The following is a 22,666-nucleotide window of genomic DNA, read 5'->3' on the forward strand; positions in this document are numbered from 1 at the left end:
GGTCACAAGGCTGACGAAGCCTTCCGAAGGAAATGAATATTCCTTGTAGAGTACACTTGGTGGCACTTAGGTCTAAGGACAGAACACAAGAGCAACGGAAATCCATTCCTCACTTTCAGAACACAAGTCAAGTTCTCCATCGCAAGGCGTCGATGCTTGACTTCCTGTCGGCGCTCTGTCCTGTCGACGTGTCACTTTGAAGTCGTCTTTGATGAACAAACTTGTTCCAAACGTTCAGTCAAAGAGGAAAAGTTAAAAAAAAAAACACAGGTTGAGTTTACAATAAGACTCACAGGAGTCAAACGCAATCACACGAGGGGCCACAATGTTATTTTCAGTCGAGGTCAAAGGTCAAATCAAACGTTTAGATACCAAACCGTCTGTAACAGGAATTATGAGCGATTACGATATTTTCTTTCTTGCTCGGAGAATGAATCATCAATACTTCAACATCAGGTCAATCTATTTAAAAGTTGTTAACATGAACAGTGGGCCGTATTAAATGATACTTGTTTATTTATACTTGTTTAATTATACTTGTTTAATTATGAGTCCAAATAACTTCTTTATCCCACAGTTGATGTTCATTCAGGTTTAAACCATAAACAATAAAAAACATAACATTTAAATAATCCAGTATTCTGTTAAATTATATTTTTATAGATGAAATGTGTCTAAAGTTAAACGCAGCTGTTTTCCTTCGAAGCAGGAAGTGGAAGATAAAAGCTATTTTTCTCTTCTTCGTCAGATACACACATTTTCCCCCTGAAACCGGAGCCGCTCTCCTGCCACAGAAATAGTCGTGCACTTGCTGCGACGGATCTGCTTTCATACAGACGCGTGTTTAAATCAGCCGGACTTCCACTTTGTATCAAATCCAGGCCTTTGCGGTGCAGGCAGTAAAGCGTGCCCAGGGGGCGGCGGTGAACCCGGCGTCTCGTTTTCAGGGGCAAACAAACACATACGTGAGGCAGACGCCGCTGTCACATCTCGCTCGGATCCCGTGTCGCTCCGGAGCGGCGGCACATCATCGGCGTAAAGAGATACACGACCACGTGTCTCTGGCGCTGGAGCGACGCCTCCGATTATGACCACGGCTGATCGATCAGCGATCGCGCCAGGAAGCGTCGCCGCAGGTTAAGAGGTTTTTCTATAGTATCTCAGGATATTCTTGCTGCTGGTTCTGTGAGACGAACATCATCAGGACTTCAAGTCGCCCTCTGGCGTCACATGACCAGCGTCTCCCTGTCGATCAATGATTTAAGAGACTGTGAATTATAGTCAATAATCAATAATAATTTATGTGCCATTTTCTGTCTATATTTTACGCCAAGGAACCGTTGAACTTTATTTACCTGAATATCAATCACTTGGTCATCGTTTGATTTGATTTAAACCTCATGAATTAATATCTTGAAGTCGAACCGTTTGTCATAAGTTGTTCTTCTGTGTGAGTTTAAACTTTGAAAACACTCGTTCAAACCAAGATGACGAAGTGAAAACTCCTGATGACGTCATGACACTTGAAACTTGAATCTCTGGACGTGATTGAAAACTCGTCCTCGTCGATCCGTGCGATAAGACGGTGATTTTCTCTCATCATCGTCGTAATGATGCTTTTATTTGGAAGAAGACTGGAGACAATAGTGTTGCTCAGAGAAGAGACACCTTTCTAATTAAATGCAGTTTATTATCACAGATGAAAAGTGATTTATTACTTTGAAGCAGTCTCCGGACCGAGGGAAATTAGTTACATCGCCCTATTGCTAATAATTTGACAACATTGCTTTGAATTCACTGAGATGTAAAATTAATTCTTGCAGTTGTTTTCATTGGGACTTCCATGTTTCCGTGCTCGCCGTTGAAATCTGAGGGAAATACAAATGATCGGCCTTGGCTCAGTAACTTCATTGTGTTGGGGAAAAAAGAGCCAAACTGGCTGGGGTTCAGTGGTTTTAGGTCTTCTGAGGGTTTGTGCGTCAGGATTTATGTATTTAATTACGCACTCATTCTGCTAATGTAAGGAGGGAAAAAAGGGAAACGGATAAAAAGGCCCAGAAGCCTCTAAGCTGGCAGTTTCCCTCTTGCTGAAAGTTGGCCACGGCTGCTGTTTAGCTCCCCTTGAACTGGGCTAATACTTGTCTATTCCGATTAGGATTAGTATGTGAAGCATGGGCTCAGGGACCCAAGACACCTAATCTAATAAATCAAGATAAAAAACTTTGGGATTGGTTTACCGAGGACTTGGATTTACAATTGGCCGTCTCAGAGAAACAGGGATTAACACGGCATTTGTTCCTGCAGCGACACAGCAGCGGTGATGCTTCGTGGGGGGGGAACCAGAGAAGCTTCGGCTTTGTGTTGCCGTGTCGACGGCGAGTGAGACTCTGAGTGACGGCGAGTGTAAGAGCTTGTTTCACAGCAGACCAAAGGTTTCCTTGACAGTTTCTACACTTTTAGATCATGTTGAACACGTTAATCCCACCTCGGCTGCTCTAAGAACACTTTTACCTCCAGTGTGTTTGGTCTCGACACACTGGGTTGTGTTACCAGAGTTTCTACCTTTAAACCACAAACATGTTGATTGAGTTTCATAGTCATGTTTCCTTTTCACATCACAAAGAGAACTTGAGTTATTTAGAGTTAATAAGAATTGAATCTACATTATATCTGATGAGTGTGTCTTGACCTACTTAGCATTAGGTTTGTGTGTCGTGAAGAATGTGTAGATACAATCACTACAGTGTAGTAACAAGTATATATGTGTAGTATTGTCCAGTACTTGACTCTGGTGTTGTGATAGTGTAGTAACAAGTATATATGTGTAGTATTGTCCAGTACTTGACTCTGGTGTTGTGATAGTGTAGTAACAAGTATATATGTGTAGTATTGTCCAGTACTTGACTCTGGTGTTGTGATAGTGTACTAACAAGTGTATATGTGTAGTATTGTCGAGTACTTGACTCTGGTGTTGTGATAGTGTAGTAACAAGTATATATGTGTAGTATTGTCCAGTACTTGACTCTGGTGTTGTGATAGTGTACTAACAAGTGTATATGTGTAGTATTGTCCAGTACTTGACTCTGGTGTTGTGATAGTGTAGTAACAAGTATATATGTGTAGTATTGTCCAGTACTTGACTCTGGTGTTGTGATAGTGTAGTAACAAGTACATATGTGTAGTATTGTCCAGTACTTGACTCTGGTGTTGTGATAGTATAGTAACAAGTACATATGTGTAGTATTGTCCAGTACTTGACTCTGGTGTTGTGATAGTGTAGTAACAAGTATATATGTGTAGTATTGTCCAGTACTTGACTCTGGTGTTGTGATAGTGTAGTAACAAGTATATATGTGTAGTATTGTCCAGTACTTGACTCTGGTGTTGTGATAGTGTAGTAACAAGTACATATGTGTAGTATTGTCCAGTACTTGACTCTGGTGTTGTGATAGTATAGTAACAAGTACATATGTGTAGTATTGTCCAGTACTTGACTCTGGTGTTGTGATAGTGTAGTAACAAGTATATATGTGTAGTATTGTCCAGTACTTGACTCTGGTGTTGTGATAGTGTAGTAACAAGTATATATGTGTAGTATTGTCCAGTACTTGACTCTGGTGTTGTGATAGTGTTGTAACAAGTATATATGTGTAGTATTGTCCAGTACTTGACTCTGGTGTTGTGATAGTGTAGTAACAAGTATATATGTGTAGTATTGTCGAGTACTTCAAACCAAATGAACCAAATATATCCAAACATCAGCTTTAGAAGCTGCTGGACTCACTGTATCCTCTCGTCCTCAGTCATCATTCTTTCTTTAGCTGTGGAGGACGTAACGACTGCTGCCATCTAGAGGCCGGAAGTTTAGTTGTAACAGAAAACCGCGTAAATATAAGCATGTTGTATAAACATTATATAAACGATAAATAAAATATGATTTCAATCAAAAATAGTTTAAAGCCCAAAAATAGATATAAATGTAAAGGAAATCGATCCGATGTTGTAGATTTTGATGCTATCGTGAAAAGAAATATTCAAGCGTATCAAACTCTGATCATTTCCTGACTTAGATTTGACCTGATGCTGAATCCAAGTGTTATATTTGGAACTTTTGTAAATCTCACACACATTGAGGTTAATGTTCATCAGAAGCTTCCACTTCCTCATCATCTCGAAGGACTTGGCAGCGTCCGGCGTGTTCAGCACTTCCTCACAAGGATCACACGAGCAGGATCCTCTGCCAGGTCTTCGCTCTTCATCCTCATTACCTGCTTTGGTTTTACCGAGTGTTGCCAGGTCTGCCTGCCAGCGGAGAAGGACAGCCGAGGATCAGCTTCTCACCGTCCAGCAGATACAGATCTAATGGTTTCTGTCCCAGAGTTCCTCTTCATATGTTCGTGAGCCTGGAATCCTGTCGTCACGTGACCCCAGAGATGCACTGACCTCATCACGTGACCCCAGAGACACTGACCTCATCACGTGACCCCAGAGACACTGACCTCACCTCACGATACAACCTAAAGGCTGCTCGACTGTATCCTCTCGTCCTCAGTCATCTCCCAGGATTTCATTCTTATTTCATTCTTCCTTTATCTGCTTAGAAAACACTCACGTTTATTGAAGATAAAAATTATAAAACATTTATTTGAAGCTTTATTGAAATTTAAACCATAAAAATTAAATATATATAATATAATTCAAAAATAGATACAGTGACATGAAAACATATAGATTGTTCTCAGTTTATTGTTTACTTTGGTCTTTAACTTCAACCCATGACTTCCTTCTGTCGTCAGATCCTTTATTTTGGTCGATGATCTTCAATATGGATTTACCCACAATGCATTTTGACCTTCACTGTGTCGTCAGCACGACCAACACGCGTGGAGCTAATCTTATTATTGCAGCGAAGAATTCATTTTTCTTCCCAAGAATCTTTTCAAAACTGATAATATGAGAACGTTTGGTTCACGTTGACCAAAATATTTATGATGAAGATAATTCTCTCTGAGGTCACAAGGTCACAGTGGAGATTAAACTGACAGAGTTCGTGTCAAATCTTCACAGGATTAGTTTAAGTTTCATGATCTTCCTTTTTTAAAAACATTTTTATACATTTATGAAACATTTTCAAGTACATAGACATCAATCTACCAGATTAAAAAAACACTTGAATCCTCAATTATTGTATATATTTGAACTTTAATTAAAAAATAATATTAAAATGTATTCAACAAAACAATTAAAAATCACCACAAACTCATTTATGATCAAACTATCAGGTCTTTGATGTGAACTGTAAATACGTTTATCAACATTTGTTTTTCTAAATCATGATCAAATGTGAGTTTGTAGCTTCGATCAAGAAAAGTTTAATTTAGCAGAAGCTCAAACAAGAATTCCAAAGAAAAAGCTTAATTTCATTTTTCTCTTTTAATCTCTGAAGACACAAAGTTTAACATATCAAAAGTGAAACGTTCTTTCATGGCGTGTCGTTTCAAACCCCGTCTTTCTACTGGAACATTTGAAGGTGAAGAAAGCTGGTGTTAAAGAGGCTGTTTCTCTGCCTGTGAAGGCGACGCTGAGTAATCTCGCCGGCAATTAGCCAGGAAAGGAGAGAGAAATGAAGAAGCCAATTACTCGTGCGAGCTTCGCTAAAGGCCATTTTAAACTGTGTGCCCATGACATAATAATGTTTATGGTAAATATTATAGTCGCAGACAGTGAGTGCATGGCGTGAGGGCGACGGCGGGAAAAAAAAGGCATCAATCTCAGAGGGAGAATAATTTATTAAGATCTGAGATGCAGCAATTACGCGAAAGGACCAAAAAGAAAAAAAGCCCAAGAAGCCAACTCTCCAGGAAGCGCATACATGATTGCAATCTTGATTAAATCCCCCTGGATCTAATGAGTTGATTTTCTGCTGTTAATATTGCATTGGCTGATGATGGATTCGTTAAGATAATGGAACGAAGCTAAAATATAAATGACTCCCTGTCAAGGAGCAGATTTTCGTCATTTTCCGTCTGACACTCCCGCCGTGGGGATTTGCCGAGGCCTTTTTGTGTTGAGAACCATCAGGATCTGGAATACTAATTGCTGGTGTGCGGACGCTTCTCCCGCCTCCTCCCCCGATCCTCCCCCTCAGCGCCGTAAATATTTCCCTCGTATCTCCTGCAGAAACAAAGACGTCTGACGCTTTGAAAGTTGCAGCTCACCTCTCGTCGCCGCGTTTCATCATGAATAAAACACACGTATCAGTGTTGGACGGCTGGAGGAGGAAATCACAGGAAAGTGCCGACAAAAAGGAAACAATATTGACCCGAAGCACTCGACGTGAATTAATGATGACTAGAGCTGAGCCATGAGCCTAAACTGCTGCTTTACCTCCATCTGATCCCACAGAACTTACGTTTAAACTTCATCTTCTTCTCTCGTGTCGACTCATGACGAGGATTTCATCTGTTCTTTTTAGAGACAAAAGTGTTTGTTCATTTTAATGTAGCGACTGGAGCTCGGTCGTCTTCGTCTTCATCCCAAAAGACACTAAAAACATGGAAACACTGCTCGTCTGTAACGTCCTCTTGTGTTGAAGCTCCACGTGAGATTGAACACTATTATTATTATTTGAACTTTAACGTTTTCTGCAGGAACTTCCTGGATTTGAGTTTTATTTTGATGACAAACATATAAAGATGATATTCCTGCTCGTGGATCACGTTTTGAACAAACTTCTCGCGTAAATGTTCTGAAACGACTCACCTGGACCTGAGGTCAGGCATTCAAGGCATCTTTGTGACTCAGAACCTCCTGAGCTCAGTCAGAAATCTTCTCTTCCATCATCATCTTAATCACCATTGTTGTCAACTTTCACACTCGCTGACCCTCCTTCCAGTCGACGCCGGCGCCTGCGCCGATCCGAGGGCGACGCGTCTGATTGGCTCGTCGAGGCCTTTTCTTCTGCGTGTCACTTTCTGTGTCTTTAACATGGTTTTACCGAAAAGTCTTTTTGAATCCGTCAAGAAAGAGCCAGAAAACGCTCTTTGTTCCGGTGGGCCCGGGGTCGCGCGGTGCCCGGCCTGCCTGCTGACAGCTCTTCAAAGGGGGTTAAAAGGGAATATTTTGGGGGGGAAACGGGGGTTTCCATGGCAGCGGCACTTGTTGCACATGGACCACTCTTCTCGGCTCCCGCGTGAGATCCGGCTTTCAAAGGGGCCGGACCACCAAAATTAGGCGAGGAGGGGCCGGCGGGTCTGTGGAGGTGGACGCAGCCCCCGACCCCGTCCTCTCCTGGGGTACCCAGAAGACGCCACGAGTGACAGCACAAAAAGAGGCCTCGTCGCTCGCTGTCACAGCAGGATGAGTGAACGTTTATTCTGCTGCTCTTTAAACCACTGGAGCTGATGCTGGACGTTCTTTCATGAACTCGTTTCATATCAAGCATAAGATCCAGTGTTTTATTCTATTTCTACATATTCGTCACTGATCGCCGTCTCGTACGGACTCACCTCAGCGAAAGAGACAGAATGAAAAGCTGGAAATATAAAGAGTGTTATGAGTAATTAAAGCAGTATTTATTTCCTCCAGCAGCAGCACATGATGGATCCTGTTTATCCAAGTGGCCACGAACGATTACTCCTCCTTGACTCTTCCCTGAATAATTATGTGCAGCTCCGTGTTTGTGGGAAACGGAAGGTCAGAGTTTGAGCGTGTCAGGAGTCCTTAAAGCAATTTGCAATCATTTCCATAGCATCATCAGCGACACCTTCAATAACGAACAAGGACGCGCACGTGAAGCTCACTCTCGCTTCCGACTCCAGCTCCAGACGTTTCTCCGAGTGAGATACTTTCAGCGCCACGTGCCGGCGTCTGTTTATAAGGTTAGAGCCGTAGAATCTGCTCCTTGATGGGATTTTATCATTCCAGACATGCTCTGTTTCCTGATGAATATATTAAAATTATTACTGTGCAAACAGAGTTTCTAATTACTGACCTGCTTGCCATTGTACTGTGCGTTCTGTGCCCCCCCCTCCACGCCTTGTTTATTTATCTGCACCAGTGAATACAGAATAGTCTGTGCCGTGTCATTTCCATCCACATGAAAATCATTTTCAAAATGCCAATCTTTCCTATTATACGGCGTAATTACTTGTCTGCGTTTTTGATTTTATCACATCTGCAGCCAATAGGACGCCACTTGGACGGCTCCACATCTGAGCGCCCCAGAGAAAAAACACAAAGTAGGATCTGTTTAGTTGTGTTTTTGAGATTCTAGTTGAAATCCTCGGAATTATATCCGACACGGATGGAGTTTGATGATCAGAGAAATATGTTTTGGTTTTTAATGCAATAATTCAACAGTGGATTTAAACAGTTAAACGTGTGATCTTGTCGTAGAGTCAGTGTCGAAGTAGATGTTTTCTTCTAAACTGGTGCAAATTATACTTTTCAAAAACTGTCCTAAACTATGTCCAACAACTTGAATTCAGGTGATATTTATAAAGTGTGAGAGTTTTGTTCTGCCAGTATTATTTTGGGTAAAAATCTTAAGCTTCATTGTAGGTTTTTGTCAGTTTTCTATTCAGGAAAACATGTTAAAAATCATCAGGAAAGTTAACACGAAAACTTCTAAGAGGTTCAAGAAACTGTTGCTTAATGGATTTAAATGTTCATATCAGATCTGGCGATATTAAGCATCGGAGTTAACCCATCATGCATCACTCTTCTTTTCCTACGTCGGATCATTTCACTTGATTTACTCTTGAAAACTCGTTCATGAACTGAATATTTAAGCAGATTTATTTACCTGTGGCTTCTTCGGCGTCTCTACGAAGATGAGTTTGTCTGAATCTTGACTTTGTTTCTTGTTTCCTTTAAAAATATCAAGATGAAGTCAAAAAACAACATGTTTTCTTTGAGATATTTATCCAGATTCAAAATGTTCGGAGAAAACAAACGATCGTTCTTGAAAGACATTGTCATTGAAACTCAGCATTTCTGCAGTTGAATGAAGGAGTTAAATACAGACAATGATCTCAGTGATGTTGTGATAAACTGTGGAATTCCTTTCATGACACCCATGTTTCAAAGGGAAAAACTCAATAAACCTCTTTCGGTCGGAATCCGAGAAATGGCGTCAGATCATCGGATACATTCTTCGACTCTCGCTGCCAACGTCTCTTCAGGTTCTTCAACTTTCATGGCCAGAAAATGTCATTTTCCTCTTTCTGTCGTTCATGTGCATGTGGAGCAACTATATGTTCAGTCACCAGTTTACACGCACGTGCACGTGCACACGCACACACACATCCTGGTAAAAGGGCAACCCTGATGTTTACTCGTCTGCCTGCGATGTTGCACAGGGGTTTGATGGAGGCTTGATAGGAGCTGCAATTTAAAAAGAGGACACTGCAGCTCCCAAGAAAAACAATTAAAGGAAAATGAAAGATGGCCCCCAAGGGTTAAAAATAGAAAATTATCAACATGCAGGCTGGCTCCTTCCACACTGTCCCCCATGCACAACCCACCCTTCCTCAAACTTCCCGGCCTGCATTGTTATGTGCGATCAGATCTGCCACTTCTTCCTCTAAGCTCCTTGTCACATTTTGACTTAATGAAGTGCAACTTAGAAGGGAATTGGGTTCATCATGCTAGTCGCACGACGCTCCCTTGTTGTAGCAAACAGGAGCGGCGTGGGACCCGAGCGCTACAGCGCGAGTCGTTATCATTCCGGTCAGTCTGTTTAACACAAAATTAAACAAAGAACTAATTAGTGCCTCATGAATTAATAACGGCACTGTTGCTGAGAAGAAGTTGGGTTGCTGAGGCGAGATAGAAAATAAGTAGGAAGATCAGGTTGGAATTATTAGGACTTTTTTTTTCTTTTTTTTTCCGGGGGATGCAGAAGCTGTCAAGGTTAGGAAAGTTTGGAGAGGATTTAGAAAGGACTCTGTCTGTCCTGCTGCTGCTGTGAGGAGGTTAATGGGAGTCATGGAGGTGGTTTAAGCAGGAAACTGACTTTTGCTTCATGTTTTAAAGCACAAGTGTTAAGTTTCTTACCTCCAGTAGAAAGTATATATGGATTTATATATGTATAAATATGTCGCTTCACTCTTCTGTTCCCAGTATTCAAACTATATCTGCTGTGGATCTTCTTGTTCTTCCATCATCTTGTTCACTTTGGTTCTCAAACACAAGTTTTCACATCTTCATGCACTGACCTGGTCCAAGTTACTGCAGTCGTTCTTTCTGCTATAATCTCGTTTTCTTCTGCAGTGACTTGACGTCGTATTTCGGTCTGACTCAGCAACACGACCAACATGTCCGGCAACATTTTTTCATTTTTCAGGAATGATACCCGCGAGCGAGTCTTTGAAACATGTGATCCTGTGATAGCAGTTGAAGAGTTGAAGTGCGATGACGACGGTTAATGGACGAAGATCAGATCTTGTTTAAAACATGATATTTGAATAAAAGGCTCTGAATTCCCAGTCAAACCAAATCTATAGAACGTTTCAAGATAAAAACTTTCTTCTTAGAACTTGTGCAACAAACTGAAAGATCAAGTGTTCTTATCTGGACCGTCCAGTTGGAGACGCATCATGTTTCAAATCATTTGTTTTAAACATGCTTTGGAGAAATGTGTTGAAAAATAAACAAATGTTTCTTCATAAAGTGCGTATCTCAGTAAAAGTTGTTTTATATAAAAACTTTACTTTTAATCTTTAAAATAGTGTTTCTGTGGCTTTAATTCCAATCCTAGGTGAGAAAACACTTCATGGTTTACGTAAATAAGCAGAAGATTGAGGGTAAAAGTATCAAAATAACTGGTCTGTAAACCTTCAGCCCGTGGATGAGATGAGTTCAGTAAATGTATGGATTTCTTCTGCGTACGTCAGAATAATCAGAGGCTGCTTTTAATGTCCGTGCTTCGCTCTCTTCTGCAGATGAAGTGAACGAGGTGGTGTCTCCCCAGGAAGAGCGAGCGAGGTAGGACAAATCCCTCCATGACTGATGAGTGTCCCCAGCATCTCCCCTGTTCATATCTGCAACAATATCATTAATCCCCCCGGATCAATGTGTCTGGGGGTTGTAAAAATTGACAAATGACTTATTAGAATCCCAGCGTTTTATTTTCCAACTGATTAACTCACAGCAATGTCGTACACTATACAGACGCACTGATGTATCTGTTTCCTCTCCCTCCTCCATTCTTCCCTTCTTTCTGTTCACTCTTTTATTGTCCACAAGTGTCCACTAGAATTCAACTTTTACAATATTTTTTCCTCCCGTGAAGTCGAAGAAACAACATTTACAGTCAAACTTTCTTCACTTCGTTGAGTCATAGACAGTGTTTCACACAACAGCATGTGTGCGTCTGGTGTGGGTTAATAAGTGTGTGTCATCGACATGTGCGTTCAGTTGCAACACTGTGCTGCTCCTGTTTGTTTGTGGACTTATATATGTGTGTGTGTGTGTGTGTGTGTGTGTGTGTGTGTGTGTGTGTGTCAGTGTGTGTGTGCATTTACAAGGTGTTTTTGGTGTTCAATGGATTGTTCGGTTCTTTTTGTTCTTATTTATAAGGAGTTTCTTTGGTACTAAAACAGAAAATAATTCCTTAAACACTCATTTAAATCTGTCTTTGTCGTCGTCAGACACGAATCCAGGTTTTTTTATTTGAATTCACCAGATGAATGGGCAGGTTCGGTCCTGACGTGTTAATGCAGACACAAAAGAGCTGAAGCGTAATAACCAGTAACAGTATTATTGTTCGATCTCTCCTGTCAATTACCTCATGATCTGCTCCGTCCAAGCTTTGTGTCTCAATGTTGCGACAACACTGTCGTCTCGACACAATAATGTGATTTTTCTTTCCCAGCGCTCGGCGTTTACGACGCTGACATTAGACACAGACGTGTAACTACAGATGACGTCCAGTGAATTAACAAGAGAATAAAACCTCTCGTTGCTAATAAAACAAAAACCTGCCTCTGTACTGTTTGACTCCGGGGGGCGACGCTAATGACTTGTGACTCGAAGACAGTGGGTCGGTTCTGTCCTCCTTGAGATAAAACCCGGTGAGCTAATGACGTTAGCTGGTCGTAGCGCGGTGCTGATGCTGGAGTCTGTCAGGAGGAGGCGAAGGACAGCCCTGGAGCATCTGAACACGGAGCGCTGACATCCTGGGCTGTCTCGTGTCAGACCAGAGACCCTCGCGACCCACAAGGGGAGGCGCGGCGCTGGTGGAGGTGGAGGTGGAGGTGGCGGCGACGGCGCTCGGTTCTGAGCATGTCGTGTCGCTCACGCTCCGGCGAGCAGCGAGAGAACCGATAAGTGGAACCACTTTCTGTCCACGACTCCACACTTATACTTGTTTGTTGGAGGATTTGAATGCAGTAGATCTTGGATTTCTACCGTAACTCTGTACAGGTTTGAAGTACAAATATATCCTTTGTTTTCACCTCCTTTAATTTTAGCTCCAACTAAGGTTCCTGAGCCAGGATGTCATCAAGTCTCTTCACCTGTTGAGGAGTAAAGTAGCTTCTTTATGTTCCTTAAGATCAGGATTCTTGCTCTACTCTGAGTCACACGCAGATGCCAGAGCTTGAGTCTCTCTTAAACCATCGCTGTACTTGTACTTATATTTGTATGTACTAGTGAGTGAACTTGAATCTATACTGAGACATAAAATGACTTGTTTTGAGTAACAAAGTCATTTAACATCATCCTTTATTCTCTTCTCTCACATTGTCCTTCCTCTCCCTTTGCTCCGCCCCTCTCAGCCCTCTAACACAAGTCTGGTTCTGCTCGAGGTTTCTGCCGTCTAGAAATAGTTTTTTCTTCGCCGCCATCACACTTTGATTCACTAATTTGTCTGTTCTCTCGTGAAGTTTGACTTCAACTGTGTCGTCACATCGCTTGGTAGTTCTTTGACTCTCGAAGTCATTTTGAACGAGATAGTTTGAAGTGTGTTCAGTGCGGATCAGGCTCCAGAACGTTACTGTTTGACTTCATCAACTCATGCTTCGTACCAACAACCCGTCCAGACAGTTTTAAGGTTTTACACTCGATCTTCTTCATCACACCCTCACACCTCAGACTCGCACTCGAGGTCCCGACGTTCCCGTTTCTTCGACGGTGGGAAGAAAATTAAACTGGCAAATGTGTTTTCTTTGGCTCTCAGGACTCGACGAGCTTTTAATTGAGCTCGCTGAGCAGAAATTTAGCGACGGCAGCAGAGTCGTCACGTCTCCTGCAAGTGCTCTCGAGATGATTCTTCAAGTTAAGTGAAGATTTGTGGAAAAGAGGCTTCTCTTGAGCGAGGCTGTGTTTGTTGTCGATTTTCCCGGCTGCGGCGTGTAATTCACTCAGTTCCACTCAGTCGGAGGAAGCCGAGGAATGAAGTGTTACGCTGTGGAAAAACACACATTGACAAAATAGTCTTTTTTTTCTTGAAATCCTTCCTGTTTGTCCAAACAAGCGACGTGGAAACGGCCTGTGTAAATATTTATGATGTAACATCTCCATGTGAATAGACCTTCCTCTCAATCCATCCATCATCGGAGCAGATCGTGAAAGCCCTCCTCCCGCCGGTGGCCCAGGGCCTTAGGAAGCTCAGACAGAAGCAGCGTGTCCTCGGATCAGTGTTTGTTTTGCTCGTGACGGGGCAGGCCAGCTGTGAGGGCACCTCATGTGTCGGCTTTTCTTCCAGCGTCCACTTCAAAGCCCGTCGCGGCTCCATTGTCTCTGTGACGCGGCTGCTCAGCCTAAAAATGGCCAAACAGAGAAATGTGATGTAGGTCAAATTACTGCAGTGGAAGAAAGAAGAATTCTTCGGGTCCGAACATAAATCCTTGGTTACCACGTCCAGACTTTTGTGCTTCAGAGTCACCAGCACGAGATGGGAGGAGCTTTTGAAAATCACATTTGAAAGTCTTGACAAAAGATGGAGTTGAATCAGAACATTTATGACACAAGAACAGAAGTTAACATGGACGATTGTAACGTTTGAACTCCAGGCTCAGAGCACGAGGTTTGTCATTTATTCACCTGGTCAAAGAAAGATTACTATCATAAGTCTAAAAAGTTTTGTTAGTAAGTAAGTAAGTAAGTAATATTTATTTATATAGCGCTTTTCCAGACCAGGGTCCCAAAGCGCTTAAACAAACAAAGCAATACTCAAAAAAGTATATACACTTAAAGAACAAGATAATACTGAGAACAACACAGGAGTCATTACAATGAAAGTCCAATATGCTGTTACCATTAATAAAAACAAGATTAATTCAAATCAATCAAACAAAAAATAAGAATAAAAACATCTATTTTGTAAATTAATTCATCTTTAAACTTTTTTTTTACTTTTGTTCAATTTATTTAACAAACGTCCTTTTCTGTAGCTTTTAGTCTAGTTTTAATATTGAACTTTAATAATGTTCTCGTATGCAAAATATCATGACTTATTAGTTAAATAGTAGTTGAATAAATGAAACCAATAAACATAAAATAGTTTATAAAAAATCTAATACAACTAAATCATATAATGCTGACAATACTTGCATAACAAAGTTTTACTGAACTAAAACTGCACCTTTTCTTCCCAGATACATCTTTTCTTTCCTTTGTATTCCTAACTTTACATCCGGATGATTCTCTCGCCTAATATCAAAACATAATGTCAACATTTCCAGCTTCTCTGAGCGTCAAACGGAGGAACACGAGGTTGTGGAGTGTTTGCAGAAGTAGGTGAGTCCAAAGCTAAGTGGATTACAAGGTTTTAGGATTTTCTTCTTGCTCAACCAATCTGCAGAAAATAGGCGTCGCAGCGAAATATGAGCTCCGGTGACGATGAGCCGCGAGGATTGTTTGAGACGTGATTAATACGTCAACGTTTTGACGGACGAAGGTATTGTTGGTGATGGTGGAGTTCAATGGCCTCGTCCACTCGATCCATTTATCAGCTGCGATGAGACTCTTTGTGTCGCTGGACGTTCTAACATCTCAGCAACAAAAGAGGTTAATATCTGTGCAGAGGAGACGCCGCGGAATAAACTTGAGTCTCAACGTTACAAAAGTCACTTTTCTGCTCTCGTGTCTGGTTTCCTTCTAAAGGACGCGTCGCTCGGAGTCATGTGACCCTCAGCGGCTTTTCTGACGAGAACACTTGAAACCATGTCCATCATTTCGTGGCTCGGCGGACGATACATGTTGAATAAAAACATTTTGCCGGCGTTTCAAGTACCTCTTTTCTCTGTGTGGATCCATTCAAGCTTTCAATGCCTTTTCTCCCCCTCGCTCTCCTCCTGTCGCTTTTTTCCACAAGCAGGAGGGTTTTACTTTACTCCTTTGTCATCCTAATTGATTGCATTAACCTTTTGAGTATTGAATTTCCTGTGCATCACGCCGCGCACAATGTGGAATATTATCATAATCCTTCCAAGTAATGGACACAAGGCAATCAACAATGCTTTAGGAAAAGTACATCTTTGAAAGATGGAGCGTCGTATTATTTTCACTCCAAAGATGCAGAGACTGTCGAGGAAAGTTTGTCAACAAGTGCCAAAGGTTTTTTCCATCAATCACGATTGAAAGATCAGGAATGTGTCGCTAGAATCACGACCGTCTCCTTGATAAGAACATAAACTTCAAGATCACACATATTTCTGAGCTGTGAAATATTTACAACATCAAGTTTTCTCAGAACATCCACAGAAACACGATAATAGAAACTAAGGTCGGAGCACAAATGAAACAAATACACTTAGAGTCGCAATATAAAGAGTATTTATCCTTATTGACACTCAGTTTGTCATTAAATCATTCATTTGACTTAAACACTGGAGCTGGTGTGAAGTAGTTGTGACGACATTTATGCAAATCATTCAAATATAATGAATTAATGTGCGCTTTTAAAAAACTATAGTGTAAATGGTTGAAGATTGTGTTGATATTTATCATGATACAATGATACGATATTTAGTGATACATAGTAGTAGATACTGTAGTAACAAGGATATATGTGTAGTATTGTCCAGTACTTGACTCTGGTGTTATGATAGTGTAGTAACAAGGATATATGTGTAGTATTGTCCAGTACTTGACTCTGGTGTTGTGATAGTGTAGTAACAAGTATATATGTGTAGTATTGTCCAGTAATTGACTCTGGTGTTGTGATAGTGTAGTAACAAGTATATATGTGTAGTATTGTCCAGTACTTGACTCTGGTGTTGTGATAGTGTAGTAACAAGTATATATGTGTAGTATTGTCCAGTACTTGACTCTGGTGTTGTGATAGTGTAGTAACAAGTATATATGTGTAGTATTGTCCAGTACTTGACTCTGGTGTTGTGAGAGTGTAGTAACAAGTATATATGTGTAGTATTGTCCAGTACTTGACTCTGGTGTTGTGATAGTGTAGTAACAAGTATATATGTGTAGTATTGTCCAGTACTTGACTCTGGTGTTGTGATAGTGTAGTAACAAGTATATATGTGTAGTATTGTCCAGTACTTGACTCTGGTGTTGTGATAGTGTAGTAACATGTATATATGTGTAGTATTGTCCACTACTTGACTCTGGTGTTGTGATAGTGTAGTAACAAGTATATATGTGTAGTATTGTCCAGTACTTGACTCTGGTGTTCTGATAGTGTAGTAACAAGTATATATGTGTAGTATTGTCCAGTACTTGACTCTGGTGTTGTGATAGTGTAGTAACAAGTATATATGTGTAGTATTGTCCAGTACTTGACTCCGGTGTTGTAGTATTAACGAATATCAGAGCCAGGTGTGTGTATATATAGATACATGTATATCTCTAAAACACAACGAAAAGAGTAGGTCTGGCTCAGGTGAGGGGTCAGGACAGAAAAAGCTTGAGGACATAATCCCTCGATTTGTCGTAACTCTACTGTAATCTCTTTAGGGCTTGTTTTGATGGGGGTGGATCTGTTTTCTCTCTTTCTCCAGAATTCCCTTCTTCTTTCTTCAAACATTTAATAGAGTTTATAAGAAAAATGGTGTCAATGTGTTCAAACAATTCAACAAATGTTTCACTTGATAGAATCTCGACATAAATATCTTCGCACGTCTCTGATATTTTGACATGTACTTATTAAAATTCAGTGTATTATTGTCACAGAGGTTATGATGCGGCAGATATTTATTCTCTCCTCCTCGTACCATCAAGTCCTACTTTCTAAAAACAACATCATTGAACCTCTCGCAACAATGTGAGGTTGTTTGTGTGTTTCCACACAACGACAACTACACACCAGCGTCTCTGGACGTCTTCACACATCAGAAGTGTTTCAGCGTCAGTTCATGATTCCACGACTTCCTCGATCCAAACTCGTGGAAACGGTCGGAGATGTTCTCGTAAAGTCGTCTCGGGTTAGTAAAGCTGCTCTTGTGAAAACCTCTGGTTGCTCAACGGTTGAAACCTCCTGGTTTGCAGTGTTGTAAACGTTGTAAACGTTGTAAACGTTGTAAATGCTGTAAATGTTGTAAACGTGAACAGACTCCGTGTGTTTCTCTGTAAACACTGTGGCGAAGATGCATTAAAGTAATTGATTGTTGAAAAACAGACTAAACCGTTGGCGTTTCCTTGGCAACAGGCAGCATTATCTGGCGGGTGTTGATGAATTGAAACCAAATGCACAGTAATTCATATCAACTACGTTGTTTTTTTCTGCTTAAAGAGGAGAGAAGATCAATGGAAACATGCTGGATGCTAGTTTTGATCAATACTGTTTTCATAGTGGCTCTTAGTGTGATGGAGGCCGGGTCACATGACCGGCGGCGGCGCTTCATCTTTTGCTAAAATTCCTCTTTAAATCAGAATAAGATGTGATCGAGTGACGGTCAAACCAACGGGTCAAGGTCAGCGAGCGCCGCACGCCGTGTCCATCTTTTGTATTCGCCGGCGCCGAGATCCCTCTGGGGACGCGTGGAAGGTACGGGTTCAATCATACGAACCCAACGAGCCCGGAATTATTGACATCTCTCGCTCTTCTGAAAATGTCATAGATAACGATCACGCGGTTCAGCAGAAAAAAGCGAGAGTGTGAGACGAAAGAAAACCTTTTACTGGATTTATTTTAGTCACTTCTTTCAAAATAAAAGCATGGACATGAAATATATGAAGTTATGTTTTCATAACTATTATATATATTATCGATGTATTTACGGTTCAAGTAGTTCGACCACTCAACATGTGTGATAGTGAGCTTGATGTTTGGTGTCAGTATTTGCGTTGCTTTGATTCGATCGTCTGCTTCACTGACACGCTTTACATGTTCAGGTTCAGTGAAGATCGTGTCACTGGTTCAATGTTCCTGATGGTTCCTGTCGAGTCACAAATACTTTCGTTTTTCTTCTCAAACAGCTGATGAAACTATGTTTGCAAACGTTAATACTTAACTAATACTACTCACTTGAAGACCTGTAGGGATTGATTGACAGCTCTTTCTTTGATGAGTTCGTAGGACCTTCTAAGACGAAGACATGAACGAATCTTGAAAAAGGTGTTTCTCAGAAGGTTCTTCTTCAGAGACGTTCGATCTGATGGAGGTTCTGGTTCTAAAGCTCTTCATGTAGCGATAAAGTCAAAGTAGACAGGATGGGTTGCAGCAGCTCATCCAGCAGAGGTTTTGGTCGAAATCCAACATGTGACTCACACCTGCTGATTCAAGAGCTTGTGTTTAGTAACTTGTACTCGTACAAAAATATAGTTTTTAGTTTCTTTACGACTCCAAGTCTTTGGTGAGAAGCTTCTGGATCACGATGTATGGATGAATGTGTCGTTACTTCCATGCGACTTAATAGTACGAGTACACATGTCTTGTTACGGGGATTAACGTGAAGGTTATTTGTGAAGATGTTTGTAGAGCAGAGTCACAAAGAACTTTAACAAACAATACACAGTTCAAATATATATAAAATATTACTTTAAAAAACACTTGTTCTGCGTGTTACGTCCTTTGAGAAGACAGACTGAGGTGTGACTGCCACGATGCTGTGACGCACACACACACACACACACACACACGCACACACACACACACGCACACACACACACACACACACACACACACATCCCCCCCACCTCCCTCCCTCTCTCTCCTCAGTTTGATTGGATTTGAGTGTCACCAGCGTGACTTTGGGGATTTCTTCTCCTCCTGGTCGTCTTCTGCTTCCTCACGCAGGTTATTTACTTAACTTGTCCAGAAAATGGACTGTGATCTGAAGCTTAGTGCCACAAGTATTCGGGGAGACGAGTTAAGAAACGCCAAACAGACGCCGGTCTGTCCGGCGCGACTCTCTCGCTCTGCTGAGGTTTAGATCCGTGACCGAGTCTCCTTCACACTGTTGTACATTTTCTGCTGCCCTTGCTATTCAGCCAATTATAGCAAAAGAGCTTTAGCATCTCTGCTGCTCTGTGTTTAGAGAACAGTTTGAAGGTGAGTTTCATTGTGGATATAATGTCACGTTCTTCAACATCACATGAATGTTCAATAGTGGGTTTTTAGTTGGATAGTCGGTAAATAACTTGCTGATGGGTCGAGGCGGTCGCAGGTTCAACTCCAGCCTGTGGCAACAAGGTTCTATCTTTATGGAGATGGTTTGTTCTCCTGCGAGGTTTAAAGACTAAAGAGCCTTAATCGTCGTTATACAGCAATAAAGTCTTAAATCTTCAGGTCAGTATGTTTTTCTTTGAATAATTGTTACTAAAAAGTTCGACACAAGATACGATATTCGGCAAATATTCACTTCACCTTCTTCAATACCACGAGGAAAATTGAAAAATAAACTCAGTTACAACATGTAACGATGAACTGATCAATATTGACTTTAAAAGACAGTTGAGGTCGGAGGTAAAACATAAATAATCCAACTGTAAATACAACATTTCTGAGGTTCAATCCTTCCTGTCCAGTGTGTCCCTCGTCTCTCACCCCAGGAAGGATGAATGATAACATCTCTGGAGGTGTGGAAGATAAGAGACGGACGTTCACCGAAGCCGTCCTTAAGAACCAGAAGAATGGTTGCAGGAATGGCGTTGATGCCAGAAGCCGTTATTGTGGAGGAAGAGCTGGTGTTTGAAATATGGCAGCAGGTCCTCCGTGAGTTCAACAGACGAATAAATGGTTGACACTGACACCAGCGAGCGATGTTGGCAGACGCTACTGAGAAGAGAAGCTGCAGCAGCCGAGGAGGGCAAGTAGCGACACTCGAGGAGATGTGAGGGTTAAGTGTTGCTTTACGACGAATCCACCTTCATGAAGATGAAACAACAAATGATCGATCCATCGACGTGTGACGCACATCGACGAGCGTTCGGTCAAAACTGAACGACTCGGGAAAATAAATAATTGTCGATACGATGCCAAATGTAATGCCGAGCCACCAGGAACACGTGGAATGCGTCCAAAGTTCCCTGATATGTAACGTTCAGGTGCGAAGACATGGCAGCGACTGAGCCTGAAGATCGACCTCAAAGAACGAGTCGAGCTCCAGACGTGATAATTGGCTCGTATGAAAGTCGTCAGTGTTTGCGAGCAAAGGAGCAAATGAATAAAATAGACTTCCAGCGCGATCAGCCACGCCTCGCCGACGGAAGGCAAAACTGCTTAATGTGACAAAATGAAGACAGAAACACTCGGAGGGAAAGTTAGAATTAGGATCCTGAAAGATTCATGCCCCCATTTTTATTTATAATATGTTTTCTTTTGCTTATTGGAATTGAGTTGCAACTGAATATTTGATGATCACGGCCCAGAAGTAAGGATGTTATGTCAGCAAAGGAAACGAGCGCCAGAGAGAGAGAGAAAGAGAAACAACAACAAAATTCATTTTGCAAAGTTGGCGCTTTGGAAGAAACTTCTTTGATAAGTGAAGAGTTTCCGCGGCGTATTCTCTGAACACCATCTGCCTGGTGCTGTTAACGAAGCTTCTGGTCCAGCCGAGGATTAGAGAAAATCCCCAGGTTTCTCCGTTTGACAAATATCAGATTTGTCTCTGAAAATTAGCTCCTTCTATATCTCGCACCATATGACACGCTAAACAGATTATCTTAATCCGCGGCCAGCTTGGGTGCGGAACAAGCAGATTAAAGTTGGGTCATATTGAGCTGCACTTGGAGATGACCTGGAGATCCAGTCCACGTCCTCCTGGAGACCATCGGACGTCATAAGGAAATAATCCATTATTTCTCGCTCGGTGCTTCTAAACCGAGTGGGCAGAGCTGCCAACGGGGGTCGTGGGGAGTGAGAGCAGCAGGTGCTTTTCAGAGGCTTTGTCGTCTCCCAGAAACTGTTCTTTTAGCCACCATTGTGGGGCAGGAGGGGGGGGGGGGCTGGGAAACGACCTGTAGGACCTGAAGCTCTCGTGGCCTCGTCCACAAACATCTGCAACAGTCCTGGTGAAATATGAGGCTGAGGGTTTAGAGAAACACTCAGGGAATCGATATATTCAGCTCTCGATCAGTTTGATACGACATATTTCAATACACTTGGATCATTTATTTATCATTTCTAAGTGATTGTTGTGACATCTTAAGATTCTTCTTCTCTCGTTCGATTGATTGAACGGAAGGACAAACATTAAAATCACTTACAACCAACGTCCAAACATCAGCTTTAAAAGCTTCTGAAGTCGACTGTATCCTCTTATCCTCAGACGATTTCTTCGTTCCTTTAGCTGTAACGACTGCTGCCATCTAGAGGCCGGAGGTTTAATTGCATCACAACAGTTTACACCGTGAATATTTACGGTACATGTTAATTGTTTATTCAAAATATCGATACGGTGCTGAATAACTAATAATAAAATAATATTTTCCTGCATGTTGTCGACGCAGAGCAGTCGTGTGTATTTGCAACGATACCGTTGCTTTCAAGTTCATTGTTTTCCTGAGTTGCTCTTCATTTGTTTAGTTTGCTTCTCACTCGCGTCAGAACCAAACTCGACCGGCTCTCGTCCGTGACCCGGACGGAGGTCGTCAGCTTCTCGGCGACAGATTGTAAGACATGATTATTACACATCATCATGCATTAGAGGGATTTGAACCTACGAGTAAAATGCTCCTTAAGCCGCTGCGAGGTCAGTTCGTTCTTCCGAGCGTTTCATTATCGAACACATAATCGCGCTGGCGAGGCCCGAGGCCGTACCTGATGTCCGGACCTGCACTTCCTGCGCCCGCCCCGCCCAGAGGTCGCTCTATGAACACAGGAGCCCATAAATGAAATTAAGGTGTCAATTAGTCAATTACAGCATAATAACTCTGAGGGCAGACATTTAGAGGCAGAAAGAACCTCGGCTAAGTTCATTTCCTCCGTTCCGAGAGCCGAGAACGTCACTCCCGCCCAGACCCGCCGATCGAGGCCCGGCTCGCCCTAATGCTATTTTCCAGCATATCTTTTTTGATCAACAATATCCTTCCATGGGTTTGTTTTTCACCAGCACAGGATGCACTTTTTTTCTCCGGCCAATTTGACTAGGGAGATTTTGATAATTTAGTAATTAAAATCTTTGTTAGGCTTTAGAAATTGCAGCTAATTGAATTTAATGGGAAGATGAATTTCAATGTGATTGGATTAGAGGGACCCCTGGCATAGGTATTTATGGAAAAAAGTCTCGAAAAATATGCTGTGTGGGCTTGGATGGTA

The 22,666-nt window shown here is 41.7% G+C and overlaps 1 protein-coding gene across 2 annotated transcripts in view; it reads left to right on the top strand.

Annotated features, from left to right (window-relative positions):
• casz1 (castor zinc finger 1) overlaps nt 1-22,666 on the top strand; it is a 160,889-nt gene that overhangs the window by 62,524 nt on the left and 75,699 nt on the right. For both annotated transcript variants that reach the window (XM_087782334.1, XM_087782335.1), the window contains one exon: nt 10,947-10,989. The gene's annotated coding sequence lies outside the window, so the exon portion shown is untranslated. The remainder of the gene's footprint in view (nt 1-10,946; nt 10,990-22,666) is intronic.

This window comes from Callionymus lyra, chromosome 19 (genome assembly GCF_982586985.1).
Source record: "Callionymus lyra chromosome 19, fCalLyr1.hap1.1, whole genome shotgun sequence".
Classification (NCBI taxonomy): domain Eukaryota; kingdom Metazoa; phylum Chordata; class Actinopteri; order Syngnathiformes; family Callionymidae; genus Callionymus; species Callionymus lyra.